At 39.6% G+C, this 17,032-nt stretch overlaps 1 long non-coding RNA gene across 1 annotated transcript; it reads left to right on the plus strand.

Moving 5' to 3' along the window:
- Positions 1-13,857: 13,857 nt before the first annotated feature.
- LOC131022265 (uncharacterized) lies at positions 13,858-15,015 on the plus strand. The gene is made up of 2 exons (XR_009101196.1): positions 13,858-14,338; positions 14,800-15,015. It is a non-coding gene; the product is annotated as an uncharacterized LOC131022265 (long non-coding RNA).
- Positions 15,016-17,032: the final 2,017 nt, after the last annotated feature.

Consider the following 17,032-nt stretch of genomic DNA (forward strand, 5'->3'; position numbering starts at 1 on the left):
AGCAGTCAACAACGCTTGCTACACACAAAATCGCTCCTTCCTCACTCAGAGACATGGAAGAACTCCATACGAGCTATGGAAGAACAGAAAGCCTTCTATTGCATACTTCGTGCTTTCGGTTCTAAGTGTTTCATCCACAACAACGATAAGAAGAGGTTAAACACCTTCGATAGCAAGGCTGATCCAGGAGTCTTCCTTGGATACTCTGGAACAGAACGTTCAAGCAAAGCCTATCGAGTGTTTAATACTCAAACTCTTTGTGTTGAAGAAACACCTCATGTGATCTTTGATGAGTCTACAGATGATTTCAGGGAACAAGAAGCTGACAAGTGTATCCAGCACACTGAAGGTTCTAAAGCTGAAATCTACAACACCGAGCCCTCTACTATCTTGGTGTGGGGACCAGGCAAAGATGAAGATACTGAGATGCTTCAGTATCAGAAGATCAGTCAAAGATCTGAAGTTCAGACTGGAGCCAATGCAGGCGGCATCAATCAAGGGGGAACTTCAATTGCTGAGAATCGAGTTGAACGTGGTGAAACAGCTCCAGCTCAACTCTCCCCTGCGCCAGAAGGTTCTCAACATCTCAGAACCATTCTGATCGAAGAAGCCCCACCATCTCCCGAAGAGATCAAGAAGTATCGAAGATGGTTTGAACTCCATCCAAAGGAGAACATCATTGGAGAACCATCAGATGGCGTCAAGACTCGGAGATCAATGTGCAACCTCGTCTTCGACATCAATCAGAACTGCATCAACGAAGATAAGAATTTCAGCTGTTTCTTATCATCTACAGAGCCCAAGGACATTGAAGAAACTCTGAAGTCTACTCATTGGGTCATCGCAATGCTAGAAGAACTCAATGAATTCAACCGGAATTCAGTTTGGGAGCTTGTGGATCAACCAGACGATGCAAAGGTGATTGGCTTGAAATGGATTTTCAAGAACAAAGAAGATGAAGAAGGAAACGTTGTGAGAAACAAAGCAAGGCTTGTGGCTAAAGGATACGGTCAAGAAGAAGGAATCGACTACGACGAGACGTTCGCTCCAGTTGCCAGATTGGAAGCAGTCAGACTCTTCTTGGCCTTCGCAGCTCACAAAGGTTTCAAGGTACACCAAATGGATGTCAAGTGTGCATTTCTCAATGGAGTGCTCACAGATGAAGTCTACGTGGAACAACCTCCAGGATTTGAGGTTGCCGGACCAGAAAAGGTGTACAAGCTGAAGAAAATGCTCTATGGATTGAAGCAAGCACCAAGAGCGTGGTATGATACTCTCTCGGAGTATCTTGTTGAATAAGGTTTCAAGAAAGGATCTGTGGACAGAACTCTGTTCACTCTCAAAGAAGGAGAAAATCTCTTACTTGTTCAGATTTATGTCGATGACATAATTTTCGGATCCAAATCCGAACGCATGCGCCAGAAGTTTGCTGACATCATGACGAACAAATTCCAAATGTCCATGATGGGAGAAATGAATTTCTTTCTCGGATTGCAAGTCAAGCAGACCAACGAAGGAATACTGATCAGTCAGTCCAAGTATGCAAAGGAACTGATAGCCAAGTTCGGTATTCAGCACATGAAGTCAGTCAAGATCCCAATGAACACAAACTGGAAAGTTGATCCAGGTTCAGAAGGAAGCTCTGTCTCTTCTAAGAAGTACAGAGAAATCATTGGATCTTTGCTGTATTTGACTGCGAGCAGACCAGATATCGCATTTGCAGTCGGGGTATGTGCAATATATCAATCAGATTCAAAGGAAGCTCATTTGGATGCAACAAAGTGGATTCTGAGATATCTCAAAGGCACACCCAATTTAGGATTGTGGTATCCAGCAGACAACGACATCAAGCTCACCGGATATTCAGATTCAGACTTCGGTGGATGCAAGCTTGATCGCAAATCAACCTCCGGAACATGTCAATTCCTAGGCAACAAGCTCATTTCTTGGTTTTCAAAGAAGCAGACTTCAATCGCCACCTCTACAACTGAAGCTGAATATGTTGCTGCCGGAAGCTGCTGCTCACAAATCCTGTGGTTAGTCCATCAACTAAAGGACTATGGGATCGACGAAAAGGAAGTTCCTATCTATTGCGACAGCTCCAGTGCTATTGCAATCTCCCAGAATCCAGTTCATCACACCAGAGTTACTATTCGACATCACTTCATCCGTGATCATGTCGAAAAGAAGGATATCTCTGTGGAATGGATTCCCACTGCTATTCAGAGAGCGGACCTGCTGACCAAGGCTCTTCCAGAAGAGAGGTTCAATGATCTATGTGGAAAGATCGGCCTCGTCAACCCTGAAGAGTGATGCTGTGTTTGAAGACTTTCTCAAACAGTCAAGCCGACTGGTGGTCAACCAACTACTGACTCTACGATCACCAACATTGGAAAGCAATGAAGTCAGAACGCTCATCTGAAGAATAAGTCATCCTGTTGAATCAACCGGGATCACGTGGTATCAACTGACCACAATGTTCAGCTGATCAGTAAGTATTTTAAATGCTTACCTTTTTAATCAGTTATTTCAGTTAAGAGCTTTAAGGTCTTAGTTCAAAATCTTTCTCTAACTGATCAGTTTCTTTCAAAAACTTTAACTGATTGTTGAAAAATAGAATATCCGTGAAGGACAAGTGTTTTAAAAAGTGCAAATCTGTTTTGATTGAACTTGTCCTGATCTTTTTGCCAAAAATCTTTCCAACCCTTTTTGCCTCTGCAATAAATTTCTCGAGAAGCACATTGACATGACAGAATGCAATGATGCTTCTTTACTTTTTGAAGTCTCAGTCCCTCGCAGTGACGGCGGACTTGAAATTTTCTTCAAAATACTTTTTAGGCACAGTTTTTGAAAAACCTTTCATCTTCTTACATGGTTTACTTTTGTCTATTTATACCATATTGTCTTCACGATTTTTTCTGCATCAACTAACAACTCTCCACAGCCTTCACTGTGAGAAAATTTTCAATCTTTCCAAAAAGTTGCAGAGAAAAATTGTTCCGACTAAAAGAGAAATCTATGACTGCAAAGTCATGGAGTGGAAGAATGACGCTCACATACCTGGTCTTCACCGGACCCTTCCACTGGATCTCAACGTCTCTCCGACGTCAAAGTTTGCTCTACCCTCACTTGTATCCAGTGAAGCGAGTGTCTTCCATCCTCATGCCCGGCACATGGATTGGAAGTTCCTGTCCCAAAAAGGACAGACTCCACCTGGTTCTCAGGAAAGCCTCTCGCCATTTGGTGAAGCTTCCATGTGGTGCAACAGCAATGAGCAGGAGCTCACTGCCATCCGGCGCTACAATCGACAGTGTTAGTCCTCACGACTCTCACTGATTCGATTTTTCATCCTCACCTCATCTTCCCTTCATGTATGACGAGGCGAACTTTGATCCATTTCTTTCATCAAAGCCTCGTCATGCATTTCATTCGTTTCTCCTCTCCACTTCTCGAACTCCTCTTTCCCACCCTCCTCGTCTGTCTCCTCGCTCTCCGGATCGTATGCATAGTTGCATCTCATGATTATCTCTAACGATACTATGCATACTTTCCTTTCCTGCAACCTTCTCTTCTCCATCTCTCTGTCTTCCCGCATTCTCCGTCCTCCCTTTTTCATCCCTCTCCACCCACCCCTAACGTCCTCCTCCTTCTGCTTTCTCGGGACTCCTCCCCTTTTCAAGTCGTCACCACAACTGCTTGAGAATTGGAGTTGAAGTCTCATTTGATCACAGCTTCCATAGTCACCTCTCTTTTTGATGTTGCCACAAAGGGGGAAAGTTGGGAAAGTCAGGAGTCAGTGAGCAACCTTTCCTTAGGGTTGCTCATGTCCCCTATTTCTTGACTGAAGATGGGATAGCTAAGGATCACCAGAAGGACAACGTTTCGGAAGAGACCTCAAACCAACGGAAAATAAGTGAGAGTGGAACAAGCTTAAGGAACATGAAGACATGAAGACAGAAGATGAAGATCAAGAAGTTCAAGGCGCAGCCAAGCAGACTGCTGGAGTCCATGGGTTTCCCATGATGGTTTTGTTTTTCTTTTTACTCCAATGTAAGTCTTGCTCTGTACCTCGACTGATGGCTTATCAGTCTTTTATTAATGAAAAGAACTTCTTATTGATCTCAACCTGAAGACAATGACTCTTTGTCCAGGCTCTGATTATGGTTTTTCTGTCTTCTCCTGTTCTGTTTTAGAACTGTTTTTGTTCTTAACTCTAAGTACAAGTTTTAGGTTCTATTGTTAAGGGGGAACTGTTTTCACCCCAGTTTTAGAACTTGTACTGTGAGTTCAGTCTTTTTGTTGTCTAGAACTGCTGTGTGGTTTTGGCATCATCAAAAATGGGGAAATTGTTGGGAACCTTGTGGAATATCCTAACCCTTGTTTTGAAGATACCAAAATTCATAGGTCTTAACTGTAATAGACTAGAATTGCTTTGAACTCAAGTGTTAGAGTTCGTTTCTAGTTTAGTTAGCAGTATCGAAGACTGAAGACTGAAGACTGAAGAACGAAGACTGAAGGACTGAAGACTGAAGACTGCAGATACCAACTGAAGTATCAGTTGAAGAATCAGTTGAAGACTGATTACTAATGTGCGCAAGTGGACTGATACTAAAGTAGGGTATCAACTGAACATTCCTCCTAGGCCTGATCTTCCAACGTTCAGAGGAAGCCACGTACGCACAAGTACAGCCGCATTAAATGCAGAGATATCAGGATATCTTTATCTCTGCAGAGGTCATTCCTATCTGGTGGTTACTTTTCAGAGACGTCACATCTCCTGTCCATCAAAGAGAGCCGTTTCCACCCAGACAAGGAACCTCGAAGATTGAAGCCTCAGCCCAAATTCGAATTGCTCTCCAACGGAAGAAATCTTGAGGACGATCTATGCCAACGGATCTATTCAAGAGTTCTCCTATAAATAGCGCTCGAGGATCACTTCAACCTTCACCGATTCAACGACATAAGCTGAAGCTCTGCCGAAATTGCTACTCAACCTTAAGCTTAACCTTCCCAAAGCTTGAATCGAAGAAGAGAATTCCAATGCCAAAATCAGTCACTACTGATTACATACATTCTCTTAGACCCTAGGCATATATATCTGTTTACCCAGAAGCCAAAGGTCAAACTTACTTCAAAGAACTTGTTCTTTGTAAGTATAGTTGGCACTCGTTCAAACCTCCCCCCATAAGAGTGTTTGAGTGGTTCGGAGTTCAGGAAGGTACTCTGAAACTCTGAGTGAGAAGTCTGAGCACGTGTTGTGCTGAGCAGAGAAATCCGACGCGAGTGAAGCGTGGGTACTGAAGAAGGGTTTTCTTCAGTGGAGTGGTTGTGTGCACCAGGCAAGCACACGGTACGGTTTGCAGTGCACCAGTGAAGCACTTGCGGAGTGGATTGTTGGTCTGATCAACCAACCGTGGATGTAGGAAAGGGTTTTTCCGAACCACGTAAAAGTCTCTGTGTTGTTTACAGCTTTCATGTTTACATTCTTACTTGTGCTATTTCAATTGATAAACTGAACACTGACTAACAGCAAAGAGAAACCTTAAACCAACAACTTGCTCCACCGAGGCTATTTCGAAACTAAGTTTAATTTCCGCTGCGTATGATATCAGTCTGACTGATCTATCTTCAGATAGTCAGGAAAAGTGATATCATCTCTATGTTAGCAAACACGACTGAAGCCCTTACTTGGATCAGTTAAGTTCCAACAACTTAACTGGTAACTCTTTACTGAAGAGCGTTCAGTATCAGTCGTCAACCCTGTTGGTCAAAACTGATTTCAGATAAACAGGAGTCTTTGTTTGCATGCAAAGTTTCGTTTCAATCTCTGACTGAGATCCTTCTGATTGAGGTCAATAGATTGTTTGAAGAAAAATAGCCTATAGGTGTATTCCCCCCCCATACACCTATTCGAGACCCCCAGGACCTAACAGAAGGGCTCCGAAAGCCAAGAAACCACCACTTATTCGGAGCCGAGTATTACGACAAGGCCCCAAGGCCAAAAAGCGACAAAGCGAGACAAGGGCAAGGAAAGAAGGGGGAAGAGTTTTCGGGAAAGTCACCGTACTCCGAAGCCCTTTAGAAGGTCGCCGAAAGCATGAAGGAGCATGCCCTTCAAACGAGCCACATTGCCGAGGCCATAAAAATGCAAGCCGAGTTGAAAAGGGAGGAGCTCGATATGAAGCTCTTGAACACGGATACTACGCACATGACGGATGCACAATTGGCCTTGCACAACCACATGATCCAAGAAGTGCGTCTAGGCTTATTTAAATTATGATTTTAATTCATGGAATTTTTTTTCTTTAGTTTAAATTATGTAATTTTTTTTAATTTAAATTATTTAATATTTATTTTTATTGCAATGTTAGAATTTAAATTTTAATGAAATTTGGAATTTTAAAATTAAAGTGTAGAATTGAGGATTTTAGGAAAATATTCAATATCACCAATATTCATATTTGTATTCGAGTTAATCACAAAATTTCGTATTCGAATATCAAAAATTTGAATTGAATACCAAACTAAACCAAAAATATTTGATTCATTTAATAAAGGGAAAAAAATATAATTATGCAATTTTTCTAATATAAATAAAAGCAATTAATATCAAACAATGAAATACTTACTATATTTTTATTAAATTATTATTCAATACTCATTAAATCCTTGAATAGAAATAAAAATAATATAAAGCATTATTTAACAATATATATCATAAAAAGATAAATAATAATATATGTATAAGTATTAGATACATAATATATATAATTTCATTGTTATCTAAGTTGATAATTTAACTTAATTATAGTGTACTAAAATAATTTTAAAAGTTATAGGGTTACGTATATATTATGTTATACTATATAATAAAAAACTATATACGTATTATATATTATATTTTATATATATTGATATTAATATACCAATAATTTCGTTATAACGTAAGGTATGCTATATCGATTTTCGGTATAGTATACCGCACTATCGGTACGACAACGGTATGGAAATTCTCATACCGAACTTTTCGGTATGCCGATCTTCGGTATACCGAAAAGTACGGTACGACAACGGTATGAAAATTCTCATACCGCAATTTATGGTATGGTATACGGTATGATGGAAAATTTTCGGCATACCGTACCGATCCACCCCTAATCCCAAGCAATGGGCTAGTTGGTGGAGTGAGTGGGTTAATTTTCACGAATATGTGCGCAGAGACATTCCAATTACACAACATAGGGGCTGATATTGCTGGTAAGTTACTGAATATGCGAAAATTGCGGGTATTAGGGTACCCGACCGGTTCCGTCGGTTCGGGGTTGGGTATGGGAGGGAGCCTGTTTTCGGAGTCGGGTACCCTCAAATTTTAGGTAGGGATGGAATATTTTAGAGAAACACTGTTCGACTGATTGTAATCAATTTTGATTAATTTAACCCATATTATTCGGGTTCGATCCGTTTTGAGCAACTTACGTTGGATCCGATCGAATTGTAATTGTCGAATGTGATTGTAGGGCGAATTCATCAATTAGGGAGCATTTCTAAGGCTTTAGCAGTGTTGATCGGGAATTATTCAATGGAAGCCAAAGCGGAGGAGAACAAGTATAGCATAATCGTTCCCACTTACAACGAGCGCCTCAACATCGCTCTGATTGTTTACCTCATCTTCAAGCATCTCCCGTGAGTCTTTCTCCTTGTTTGTGTGTGATTCTGATTACTATAGTTGAAGATGATTGTGGAAGTTGGCAATAAATGTTTGAATTGGATCCTTGAATTTTCTGTGAATACGGGATAATTGCTTTGCCGTTATGGTTGCGGTAATGGTAGATAGAAAGAGGTGAAATTTGCTGGAATTGATACAGATAGGACTTTAAGATTATTTTTTTCGGGCAATGTATTGCTAATTTTTAAGAGAATTGCTTGGTGGTATTTGCGCTTGATTCTTTTTCTTGAGCTGTTTGTAGGGATACTTTTGAATGTTCAGTTTTCAGAAGTGAATTTGAAAGTTAATCATTAGGAATCCCATTTTCATATTCGTTACACTAATCAACCCTAAAGACTTAAAAAGTTCAATATTATTTGGTTGTTTTAATGGCTGCTAGATATCCAAAAAAGCTTCGATACTTCTCCTAATGTTCTTGTGGAGTCCTTGGTAGATTCTTAGTAGTGGTTCTTGTTTCCTAGAGTAGAAACATGAGACATGTTTTCACATGCATGGGATTGTAATATTTTCATTGCGTTGATATATGGGGATCAAACTATTTAGCAATTAAGTTTGTAATCCTTATTTAATAACTATTAGCTGGTTCTTCCTCTGGATCAATTTTTAGGCATGTAATGTCCCGATGATGGGGTTTGCTCCGTTCTCGCAAGCCTCAAATATCTTGGCTAAAGAAAATCTTCGAACGTCGGCGGTGCTCCCAAACATCCAAGAAGATTCGGAGGAGGAGAAGCCGAAATCCAAAACCACCCGCGCCCAATACTCCAGTGAAGAGACCGAGCTCGTGACAATATTGTGGGCGGAAGCTACCCACAATTCTATTTTCAGAACTTCCCAAAAGTTGCTCAAATATTGGGGATCAATCACCGAGAAGTACAGCAACCTCAAACCGGTGGGAGCGCCGACACGTAAGCCGGATCATCTCAAATCCCACTTCGCACCAAAAGGACACGAAATTTTTCGAGGGCTACTACAACACTTGCAAGGACCAGGGGGGCAGCGGTATGAGCGACGACCAAATTATCGATCTAGCCCAAACGATGTACGAGGCGAATTTTAGGAAGAGATTCGGCTACATCAAAGCTTGGAAAGTCCTGCACGAGTGTGAAAGGTTCTCGTCGTAAGCCGCAGATGTCCACTCCACGAAGAAGTCGAAGGGCTCCGAAAGCCAAGCAACCACCACTTCTTCGGAGCCGAGTATTACGACAAGGCCCCAAGGCCAAAAAGCGACAAAGCGAGACAAGGGCAAGGGAAGAAGGGGGAAGAGTTTTCGGGAAAGTCACCGTACTCCGAAGCCCTTTAGAAGGTCGCCGAAAGTATGAAGGAGCATGCCCTTCAAACGAGCCACATTGCCGAGGCCAAAAAAATGCAAGCCGAGTTGAAAAGGGAGGAGCTCGATATGAAGCTCTTGAACACGGATACTACGCACATGACGGATGCACAATTGGCCTTGCACAACCACATGATCCAAGAAGTGCGTCTAGGCTTATTTAAATTATGATTTTAATTCATGGAATTTTTTTTCTTTAGTTTAAATTATGTAATTTTTTTTTAATTTAAATTATTTAATATTTATTTTTATTGCAATGTTAGAATTTTAATTTTAATGAAATTTGGAATTTTAAAATTAAAGTGTAGAATTGAGGATTTTATGAAAATATTCAATATCACCAATATTCATATTTGTATTCGAGTTAATCACAAAATTTCGTATTCGAATATCAAAAATTTGAATTGAATACCAAACTAAACCAAAAATATTTGATTCATTTAATAAAGGGAAAAAATATAATTATGCAATTTTTCTAATATAAATAAAAGCAATTAATATCAAACAATGAAATGCTTACTATATTTTTATTAAATTATTATTCAATACTCATTAAATCCTTGAATACAAATAAAAATAATATAAAGCATTATTTAACAATATATATCATAAAAAGATAAATAATAATATATGTATAAGTATTAGATACATAATATATATAATTTCATTGTTATCTAAGTTGATAATTTAACTTAATTATAGTGTACTAAAATAATTTTAAAAGTTATAGGGTTACGTATATATTATTTTATACTATATAATAAAAAACTATATACGTATTATATATTATATGTTATATATATTGATATTAATATACCAATAATTTCGTTATACCGTAAGGTATGGTATACCGATTTTCGGTATGGTATACCGCACTATCGGTACGACAACGGTATGGAAATTCTCATACCGAACTTTTCGGTATGCCGATCTTCGGTATACCGAAAAGTACGGTACGACAACGGTATGAAAATTCTCATACCGCAATTTATGGTATGGTATACGGTATGATGGAAAATTTTCGGCATACCGTACCGATCCACCCCTAATCCCAAGCAATGGGCTAGTTGGTGGAGTGAGTGGGTTAATTTTCACGAATATGTGCGCAGAGACATTCCAATTACGTAACATAGGGGCTGATATTGCTGGTAAGTTACTGAATATGCGAAAATTGCGGGTATTAGGGTACCCGAAAAGTTCCGTCGGGTCGGGGTTGGGTATGGGAGGGAGCCTGTTTTCGGAGTCGGGGTACCCTCAAATTTTGGGTAGGGATGGAATATTTTAGAGAAACACTGTTCGACTGATTGTAATCAATTTTGATTAATTTAACCCATATTATTCGGGTTCGATCCGTTTTGAGCAATTTACGTTGGATCCGATCGAATTGTAATTGTCGAATGTGATTGTAGGGCGAATTCATCAATTAGGGAGCATTTCTAAGGCTTTAGCGGTGTTGATCGGGAATTATTCAATGGAAGCCAAAGCGGAGGAGAACAAGTATAGCATAATCGTTCCCACTTACAACGAGCGCCTCAACATCGCTCTGATTGTTTACCTCATCTTCAAGCATCTCCCGTGAGTCTTTCTCCTTGTTTGTGTGTGATTCTGATTACTATAGTTGAAGCTGATTGTGGAAGTTGGCAATAAATGTTTGAATAGGATCCATGAATTTTCTGTGAATACGTGATAATTGCTTTGCCGTTATGGTTGCGGTAATGGTAGATAGAAAGAGGTGAAATTTGCTGGAATTGATACAGATAGGACTTTAAAGATTATTTTTTTCGGGCAATGTGTTGCTAATTTTTAAGAGAATTGCTTGGTGGTATTTGCGCTTGATTCTTTTTCTTGAGGTGTTTGTAGGGATACTTTTGAATGTTCAGTTTTCAGAAGTGAATTTGAAAGTTAATCATTAGGAATCCCAGTTTCATATTCGTTACACTAATCAACCCTAAAGACTTAAAAAGTTCAATATTAGTTGGTTGTTTTAATGGCTGCTAGATATCCAAAAAAGCTTCGACACTTCTCCTAATGTTCTTGTGGAGTCCTTGGTAGATTCTTAGTAGTGGTTCTTGTTTCCTAGAGTAGAAACATGAGACATGTTTTCACATGCATGGGATGGTAATATTTTCATTTCCTCGATATATGGGGATCAAACTATTTATCAATTAAGTTTGTAATCCTTATTTAATAACTATTAGCTGGTTCTTCATCTGGATCAATTTTTAGGAATGTAATGTCCCGATGATGGGGTTTGCTCCGTTCTCGCAAGCCTCAAATATCTTGGCTAAAGAAAATCTTCGAACGTCGGCGGTGCTCCCAAACATCCAAGAAGATTCGGAGGAGGAGAAGCCGAAATCCAAGACCACCCGCGCCCAATACTCCAGCGAAGAGACCGAGCTCGTGACAATATTGTGGGCGGAGGCTACCCACAATTCTATTTTCAGAACTTTCCAAAAGTTGCTCCAATATTGGGGATCAATCACCGAGAAGTACAGCAACCTCAAACCGGTGGGAGCGCCGACACGTAAGCCGGATCATCTCAAATCCCACTTCGCACCAAAAGGACACGAAATTTTTCGTGGGCTACTACAACACTTGCAAGAACCAGGGGGGCAGCAGTATGAGCAACGACCAAATTATCGAAGAAGCCCAAACGATGTACGAGGCGAATTTTAGGAAGAGATTCGGCTACATCAAAGCTTGGAAAGTCCTGAACGAGTGTGAAAGGTTCTCGTCGTAAGCCGCAGATGTCCACTCCACGAAGAAGTCGAAGGGCTCCGAAAGCCAAGCAACCACCACTTCTTCGGAGCTGAGTATTACGACAAGGCCCCAAGGCCAAAAAGAGACAAAGCGAGACAAGGGCAAGGGAAGAAGGGGAAAGAGTTTTCGGGAAATTCACCGTACTCCGAAGCCCTTTAGAAGGTCGCCGAAAGCATGCCCTTCAAACGAGCCACATTGCCGAGGAAAAAAAAATGCAAGTCGAGTTGAAAAGGGAGGAGCTCGATATGAAGCTCTTGAACACGGATACTACGCACATGACGGATGCACAATTGGCCTTGCACAACCACATGATCCAAGAAGTGCGTCTAGGCTTATTTAAATTATGATTTTAATTCATGGAATTTTTTTTCTTTAGTTTAAATTATGTAATTTTTTTAAATTTAAATTATTTAATATTTATTTTTATTGCAATGTTAGAATTTAAATTTTAATGAAATTTGGAATTTTAAAATTAAAGTGTAGAATTGAGGATTTTATGAAAATATTCAATATCTGTCACGACCGGGCTTAACTAAGGATAGTTAATCCGGGGAATCATGACCAAGGGAGGGAATTAAGAAGCGGGAATAAGGAAGGGATTAATTTTTAGAAGCGGATCGAAAGTTTACACTCAACCGAAAGAAAATTTTGATGTATAAAGAAGCCACTTTTTATAAACTTGAAAGGATTTCACAAGCCAAAGATGTAATTTACATAAGAGAATCACAATAGAGAAGACCTATTGTGATCTTTACACAAAATAAGTGTTCGAAGCGGAAGACTGACTGGAGAGGCATGTTAAAGACATGCGTCTCGAAATATACATTCAAACAAAACAAAATACCGCTCGACACCATCTCATCATCGTCTCTGCTCAACCTGCACGTTTATAAATACATACAGGGCTGAGTATAAAATACTCAGTGGACACATGCCAAAGATACGTACATGCATACTAAAGCTGTAAATTATCATGCCTTTTCTCATAGCGTACAGAGGTTTTAGTAAAAAGTCTGCACCCACTAGTCATTTACTTGTACTAAAGTTCGTCTGATCAGACTATGTTCTTTTGTACTCTACCATATCTGCAATGTTAACTGTGTGCCGAGAAGGTGGCCACCTTCTACGGTCACTGACCGGCCGATATGCTAAACCGGCTCACGGTCCTAGACCGACCGATACGCTAAACCGGCTCACGATCCTAGACCGGCCGATATGCTAACCGGCTCACGGTCCTAGGTCAGCCGATATGCTAGATCGGCTCACGGTCCCTTGTGTACACTAATCCTGTCTAACATCTGGATAGAACAGGATCCGAATTCGATTAACTGCTGGTGCCAGATAGGTATCATACATAAATCTTTAAATTGCTAGGCAATGATAATAGTTCGCAAGATTTTATTCAACTGCAGCATAATCTAAACTTTGATTTTTATATAAAAAAGCCCACCTGTTCGTGGTCTGACAATCCAGGTGATTCTGAACTATGGATTCACCTTTTCTTGTATATGACCTTGAGTATAAAATAACTAACTAAATAAATAGCGAGAAAAATAATATGGATTTAACTTAAAGAATACTTATATGGGTCTTAAGGGATATTCTTTTAAATATGGACTGAAAACTAATTGTCATTTGGCAACCTTATCAACAAATACCAACATAGATTCAAATGCGGTACCCATTCTAATTAATAATTAAATATGAACTTAAAATAGATATAAGTCCTATTTTTCCTCTTCTTTTTAGTACTTAATTCTCTCATAATCTAGTATCTAATTTATGCATAAATATTTAGGATAATAAATTATTAATAGCTACTTAAAAGAATTCTATATGTTTGAACACTTTAATTAATCACTTTTAATTATTAGTGAATAGCTATAATCGTTTATAGATATAATCTAAAATAATTCTATTTTTTAAATTAATGAATAGCTAATCATATTTACATAAATTATTGGGCTCAAATAATAATAAACTTAATCCAATAAATAAATTAAGGATCCAATTAACTAAATTAAATCCATCTTCCAACTTACTATCAAGGCCCAATTTTAATTAAGTCCACTAGAAATATTAATAGGCCCTCCAGAACTTATTTAACCAAGCCCATGGAGATTTAATAGGCTAAAAAAAATTATTACAAGCCCAATTATAATTATCATCATCTCTATTTAATAAGTTAAACCTTATACAATATAAATTAAATCTTCCTTCATTACGTATCTCCTCTTTCTTCATTCCCTACCGCTTCTCTCTGTCTCTCTCTTTCCCGGCGAGCGTCGCCGGCCTCCGCCGCCTCCGGCGCGGCGAGGTCGGCCTCTTCTCTTTCACCTTTTTTTCTTTCTTTCTTTCTTTCCCTTTTCCTGAATCTGAAATAGATCTAGGGTTTTCTTTATTTCCTGAATTTGAAATAGATCTAGGGTTTCTACCTCTCTTCCTCCCCTCTGGAATTCGTCTCTCCGGCGAGGTTTGCCTCCACCGCCGTCGTCTTTGTCGTGCCGCCGCGTCCTCTGTTTCAGGTAAGCCTCCCCATCTCTCTCTCTCATTTTCTTTCTTCCTTTCTCTGCTCCTCTCTCGATCTCCCTCTATCTCGATCTCTCTCTCCTTTCTGGTCGGGCCGCGGCGGCCGCTGCGAGCCGCGACGGCGCATGCAGCGCCGGGGGTCGCCGCCGCCCTGCTCTCCCCTCTCTCCCTCCATCTCGTTCTAACCGTCTCTTTTTATTTCACTCTCTATCTCCCTGGTTTAATCTCCCTCTCTATCTTTCTCGCTCAACCTCTCTCTGCTGTCAGTAGCCACCACGGCCGCCGTGGCGCCGGTGGCCACCGCCGCCAGCCATGCCTCCGCTGTGGTGGCTCGCGGCTGCTGCTGCTACTACTAATTCCCAATTCAAAATCTCATTCCAGCAAACTTCCAATCTAATTTTTTTATTTCAATTTTAACATTACAAAATAATAGATCTCAAACTATTTTCTGTTCCAGGAATCGGTGATTCAAGATGAGTTGAGATGGTTTCATCGGCAGTTCATCTACAGCCCAAGACTCCCTTTTTAAAGACTCAGCCTTCTATTTGGATTATTATTGATTTTTAAAGACTCAGCCTTCTATTTGGATTATTATTGATTTATAAACTGTTGTAACTAGATGTATTCTGTAAATGTTAAAGGAAATTGATATTATCTCTGCTATTTTTGATTACTACCTACGAGTGAATCATTGAGTTGTAGGAAGAATACTACCTGCTTGTTTGCTGACTGCTGGGGATGATTTTTGCTTTTGGATGGATATTTACTTTACTGTTTGGAGTTTGCAGAATGGGGAAAAAAAATGAGATTTATGGTAACTCATCGTATTTATACTCGTTTGAGTCGGTTTGATGGATTTAGCTGGGTGTAAAATTGAGAGCTGAGTGTAAAGTTGGAAGATACGTGTAGTATCATGCTCTACGTGTTCTTTCACAAAAATCTTGTTTCTTCACAGGATAAATGCAGCCAATTTGATCTGATCAATTTATTCAAGAATAGCATAACAGTTGGGTTAATGAAATTGGGCTTCCTATTACACTTTGGGCCAATAACAGTTATTGGGCTAATCTAAAAACTGAATTTATAAATAATAATAATTGGACTGTAGTTACCATATAAAGTCCTAGGCCCAAATAATAACACTATTGGGCTGAAACTAAACCTACATATATGGATTGGGCTACCCAAATAATAATATGAATAATTGAATCTATATTTCTTATTTAATCAGCTAATCCCATATAGAAATTGGATTACTACGGTCCTCTATTTGACGACTATCTATATTAGAATATAATATGTGAACTTAATTATATAATCAACAATAGTATAAATACGGTGGGGCTACTACATCCTACCCCTCTAAATAAAAATTTCGTCCCGAAATTTGCGTACCTAGTTAAACAACTTCGGGTATTTATCTCGCATTTTGTCTTCCAGTTCCCATGTTGCTTTTTCCTGATCGTGATGTCTCCACAAAACCTTCACCAGTACGATTGATTTATTTCTTAAATCCTGTGTCTTTCGATCCAGGATAGCTTCTGGTCTTTCTTCATAAATCAAGTCTGGACTCAAGGTTATCTCATCCTGATGAATTACGTGTTTGGGGTCGAACACGTATTTCCTTAATTGCGATACATGAAACACATCATGAACATTCCCGAAACTTGGTGGTAAAGCCAATCTATAAGCAACTTGGCCTATTCTCTCTAAGATTTCATAGGGTCCCACAAAACGAGGTTTGAGTTTTCCCTTCACGCCAAATCTAACTATTCCCTTTGATGTAGATACCTTCAGAAAAACTTTATCTCCTACTTCAAACTGTAGTTCAGTTCGGCGTGTATCTGCATAGGATTTTTGCCTATTTTGGGCCTCTTTCATTCTTATCCGAACCTGTCGGATAATTTCAATCATTTCATTAACTGCGTCCGGCCCTAGATTCTTTCTCTCGCCTACTTCATCCCAAGAAAGTGGCGACCTGCATTTCTTTCCATACAATGCCTCGTATGGTGCCATATCAATGGTTGTTTGATAGCTGTTATTATAGGCAAATTCAATCAGTGGTAATATTGATTCCCAAGCACCGCCTCTATCCAACACTACTGCTCTTAGCATATCCTCCAGTGTTTGAATTGTTCTTTCCGTCTGTCCATCTGTTTGTGGATGGAAGGCAGTACTAAAATTCAACTGAGTGCCTAACTCTTTCTGCAAACTAGTCCAAAATCGAGAGGTGAATCTTGAATCCCTGTCCGAAGTGATTGACATAGGTATTCCATGGAGGCGTACAATCTCTCGTACATACAATTGAGCTAGTTTGTCTGATCCATAAGTAATAGAAATTGGTATAAAGTGGGCACACTTCGTTAGTCGATCTACGACTACCCAGATAGCAGTGTGGTTTCCTCTTGATTTGGGTAAACTAGTAACGAAGTCCATCGTAATATGGTCCCATTTCCATTCTGGAATCGGTAACGGTTGTAGCTTTCCATAAGGTCGTTGGTGCAACGCCTTCACCTGCTGACATGTCAAACACCTCTCAACGTAAGAAGCTATGTCTCTCTTCATTCCGTCCCACCAAAACTTCTTCTTCATGTCCTGATACATTTTCGTACTTCCAGGGTGAGCGGTGTAAGGTGTGTCATGAGCTTCACTCATGATTGTATTTCTATGCTCCTCATCACATGGAATAC

The sequence above is a fragment of the Salvia miltiorrhiza genome, chromosome 4 (genome assembly GCF_028751815.1).
Source record: "Salvia miltiorrhiza cultivar Shanhuang (shh) chromosome 4, IMPLAD_Smil_shh, whole genome shotgun sequence".
Lineage (NCBI taxonomy): Eukaryota > Viridiplantae > Streptophyta > Magnoliopsida > Lamiales > Lamiaceae > Salvia > Salvia miltiorrhiza.